This window comes from Octopus sinensis, linkage group LG26 (genome assembly GCF_006345805.1).
Source record: "Octopus sinensis linkage group LG26, ASM634580v1, whole genome shotgun sequence".
NCBI lineage: Eukaryota > Metazoa > Mollusca > Cephalopoda > Octopoda > Octopodidae > Octopus > Octopus sinensis.
In genome coordinates, this window is record NC_043022.1 from 9406702 (window position 1) to 9411693 (window position 4992).

Genomic DNA, 4992 nt, shown 5'->3' on the forward strand with positions numbered 1-4992 from the left:
ATTTATAACCTTATTAAGTAACTGCTTAGCATGGACCAAACAGTTTTCCTATGTTGCTTTGCAAACATGAATTGGCTTCCCCTCAGTATATAGGGCTTCTATTAAAAGTCCTTGTGCACCCGTTCCAACAGTCCATTCTGACACCTGAAGTTCTTTGGTGATAGCCCTCATGGATTTTCCAAGCTCATCATCGATAATGTTTTAAACACCAAGGCAGATTCTTTTATAGCCAAATATCCTTCCTGTCACCAATCCTCACCAATTTCCAAGCAAGGTGATATTTCCTCAATGGCCAAACATATTTTTCACAGAAGACTAGAAACAAACAACACTACATATATGACAATGATGCTCATTTACAACCACCACGTGATATCTAGACATGGGTACACACACATTCAATAGGCTTCTTTCAGTTTCCATCTCTAAAATCCACCCGAAAGGCATTGGTCAGACCTCATTTTCAATTTTTAGTCATGTACCAGTCTTCATTATCATCATCATTTTTACATCTGTTTTTTTTTTTATTGCGGACATGGGTTAAACAGGAATTTTTGAGAAAATATTTCATACTCAGATTGTTCTACTTAACACTGATTCACTGAGTTACCTATTATGAGTCGTGGAGATATAGTGTACAGTAATCCCTCGACTATTGCGGGTGTTGATTTCAAAAACCCCGCCACGATTTGTGAAAATCTGCAAAGTAGAAACAGTACTGTACTGTATTCTTTTGTTCTTTTACTTGTTTCAGTCATTTGACTGTGGCCATGCTGGAGCACTGCCTTTAGTCAAACAAATTGACCCCAGCACTTATTCTTTGGAAGCCTAGTACTTATTCAATCAGCGTCTTTTGCTGAACCGCTAAGTTACGAGGACGTAAACACACCAGCATCGATTGTCAAGCGATGGTGGGGGAAACAAACACAGACACAGACACAATATATATACATACATACATATATATACATATATATATATATATATATATATATACATACATATATATATACGACAGGCTTCTTCCAGTTTCCGTCTACCAAATCCACTCGCAAGGCTTTGGTCGACCCGAGACTATTGTAGGAGACATTGCCCAAGGTGCCACGCAGTGAGGTGGAACCCGGAACCATGTAGATGGAAAGCAAGGTTCTGACCACACAGCCACTCCTGCGCCTATCTGTATATTTTTTTATTATTTTATAATTTGTATATATTTATTTTATTACAAATGCAAAACAACACCACAGAGGAATCGACGTAAGCTTAAATAATAAACCGCGATATGGCGAGCTGTTACTGTACTTATTCTATAAAAAAAAAACGGATACATGTGTAGCCGGAATATTCAACAATCGTCCGATATCACGATTCGCTAGAATATTGTCCACATGGTCGACAAAATCAAGCCGATCACGACTGTGGTGTATGCGAGAGAATCGAAATAAAGGCATCTACCTTCTCTTCGCTCTGATGGAGACCCTTCAACGGTAATGGATCCTTCAACACAGCCCGACCCGAACGCTAGAAATAGCAGCTGCTTCTCCCAACCTTAACAACGTGCTGGCGTCATCCCACAACGACTTCGCGTCAAATAGGCTCCAGCGACGATCTTTTCTTTGAGCACGCTTCCTTCTGAGCCTATCGACCAGTTTTTAAATTCAGTTTGTCGGGATCACTAGACGGAGAGCTTTGGGGTGCAACAGAGAGAGCATTGACAGACACTAGGAGTTGACCAACAGCGTACAACACAAGGCCATGAGCAAGTTGGAGGATGAGCGAGAGAAGTCAGCAGACGATAAGCAACTAACACTTTATCTGCTGCTACAACTACACCAAGAATAAAAACTCGACGTTTTATCGTTCATGGTAACAACATTCATTTTTTGTGTAGGAAAAGAATAAAATTTTGTTTAGCAAAATCCCAGCAGACTCCAGTGTTCTTTTCTGTACACATGTCAAACCATCCAAGTGAGAAAGTTGGTGGATGAACATACTGACAAACATCACAATTTTTTCAAACTTTCAAGTTTCATTTTAGAGCACCAATTGCTCTTTTCTTTTTTTTCTATTCCCCCACCCACCAATATAATCATAATCTACACCGTCTGAAAGATATTTGTAGAAAATTCCATTAAAAATTATCCATTTTTCCGAAAGTTATCAAGAAACAAAGTCGGTGGGGCACGATTATATATATATACAGTGAAGGGGCCTACGTAAAGCCGTCTTGTCGGCTGGTGAAGAAAAATGCATATATTAATCAAATGCGGCGATTGTCTAAATACACTCACGTTTGGTTGCAATTCAGTAGAAAATTCCATTAAAAATTATCCATTTTCCGAAAGTTATGAAGAAACAAAGCCCCATTTTCCCCACCGAGTGCGGATCTAGATATTAACCGAATTGTATATGTATACAATGAAGGGACCTGCATAAAGCCGTCTTGTCGGCTGGTGAAGAAAAATGTATATATTAATAAAATGTGGCGATTGTATATATACACTCACGTCTTATTGCCATTCAGTAACTGTTATATACAATATATTTATACAAAAAATAATATAATTGACAGAAGCAATAAGATGAAGAAAAAACAAAATCAAAATAGAAGAGAGCAGAGCAGAAATTATATCTGAAGCAAAAGGAGACTGATGTAGACCCCAGAAATATACGGTTTGCGTGAGAAAGTTGTATAAAGTTTTATATTTTAGTTAAGAAAAATTGATTTACCTTATTCAGGCCTTTGTGGAAACACGGGAAGGTTACATTCTTTATTGAGATTTTTTCTCTTAATTTTGAATGATATATCAATGAACTGTGAGAGAGGGAAAGTAAAAATTTTAAACGTCTCAAGGCACATAACTCTCTGTCTTGGTATTAAATTATTGGATAGAGGGAGACAATTCTTGTAATCCTATTAGTAACTTCATCGCTAGCAGCAATCAATAATAATGAAATTATTGTATACAGTGCTCAGATGCACCACAACTTGTCAGAAAGTGCGTATAAATCATATGCAGTAATGTACAAATGTCTGGAAAGCGAACAATGTATGAGTCAGCTACATGCTTGTGTGTGTATGGAGGGGAGAAAATCAGGTGTAGTGTTGGCGAATCTCAGGAAGCATGGAAGTTTTGAAGGATGCAGGGCTCCGACAACTAACAACTGATGCCGGCAGTTTGCTCCATGCTTCAGCACCTCTTTGTGTGAAAAAATGTTTCCTAAAGTCATGGAAAGAGCTGTGCTGTTTTCTGACTTTGTAAATATGTCCACGGGTGTTAGACGGGTGGAGTTTAAAAAGGTGCTCAGAGTTATTGTTTGTAAGATGGTTAATAATTTTATGCGTGTCTGGCAAGTCAGCTGCCAATATAAATTATTGTAGAATATTATAGATAAGGGGTAGAATAGATTTGTGTTCTAAAAACTTATTATAGAATATACCTAGCTTATTTATATTAATAGGTGAGGTAAGCTGTTATAAGAAAATCTCTTATAATTTTATAATTTCTAGATTAAAATTAATATTTACTTATCATGGGAATTGGCATAAATAGCTAGTGTTTAATACCGGATAAAGAAATGATCAAGCTATTGTGTTAAAGTTATATTATTAATAAGGCTTATATAAAATACTAAATTTAAATGTTTCTTATTTTAGAAACTTACGTCTTTGTTACCTCCCTTGCACTATGTCTTAAAGATTTTGACCTGCGTGCCAACTAATACCTTATTTACTAGGAATATCCTCATAAAAAGTTCTTCTAAATCCCCTTAATTAATATTCAAAACCTGATAAAGAATAGATAATAATATCTAAGTTACTTGGTCTCTATTTCTCTAAAACACCCCCACCCTCATGATCTTTGTATGTATTAGAAAGCTTTATAAATAAAGAAGAAGATAACATTTTATAATTACCAATTAATAAATATAAATTAATATATAAGGAATAATAAAAACTTTTTCTTGAATCTATAATAGGACCCAAAATTTTACAAAAAATTCACAAAAAAGTCACTTCTATTGATTTTTTAATGGCTTTGCGGGGTGACTGGGGAAATGTAAAGATGTGCACGACCACCCTTGGACGGTTTTGAATGACCATAGAAAGTGCGAGCCCTCTAACTGAAAAATTTATATATATACTAGCAGTATCGCCTGGCGTTGCTCGGGTTTGTTTCGACCCGCTGGAATTGTAATTTTGAAAAGTAAAAATTTTGTGAACATTTTTCTGGTCAAAATATACCGAAAAGTGGCGACACAGCAGTGAAAAAATCATAAAAAATAGGCATTTTCATAGAAAAAAGCAGCTTTTTGATGTAAATAATTTTTGGTGTTAACATGGTCCGATTTGAATTTTATGTTCTACGGAAGGAAGAGCAACCCTTCTTCTATCATACTCTCAATTTTGGTCAACTTGCGCCGCAGGGTCTCGGAGGAGATAGTGTTAGTTGAAGGTTACCAAACGTGGCGCACACAGACAACTTCAGCTTTATATAGAGATAACACACACACATTAATACACATACATAGACACACACACACATGTATGTATGGATGTATATATGTACATCTGTCCACTTCTTGCAATATTTTTATCCTTCATTTCCTACACACACACACACACACACCTTATTAGCTTACAATTTCTTTCTGTCAACAATTGACAACAGAAGTACGCTCGCCAATTAATACTACCAAAATTTAACGACAGAAAGTAAATTAAAAACCAATTTACCTTTTCTGTATTGTTATGGCAATCCGACCGTCGGTGTGTTTTTGCAAATGTGTTCGAATGAGAAGTGAGTTGTGTTTGGCGTCTTTTTTACTAATAACAAACACACACGTGTGTGTGTTTGAGTGTTTGTATGTAGTTGTTTGAAACGTTTGTGTTTGTCACTGTCATATATGTATGTGTATGCGTGTGTGTGAGGAATGGCAAACCAGATAGATAGCGTGCGAAGTTCTTTTGAAGTTCGCGTGTCACACACG

The 4992-nt window shown here is 36.3% G+C and overlaps 1 protein-coding gene across 1 annotated transcript in view; it reads right to left on the reverse strand.

The window, feature by feature from the left end:
- Nucleotides 1–2815, reverse strand: part of LOC115224865 (DNA repair protein RAD51 homolog 3) — a 246069-nt gene extending 243254 nt beyond the window's left edge. The window contains exon 1 of the mRNA XM_029795815.2: nucleotides 2731–2815. The gene's annotated coding sequence lies outside the window, so the exon portion shown is untranslated. The remainder of the gene's footprint in view (nucleotides 1–2730) is intronic.
- Nucleotides 2816–4992: the final 2177 nt, after the last annotated feature.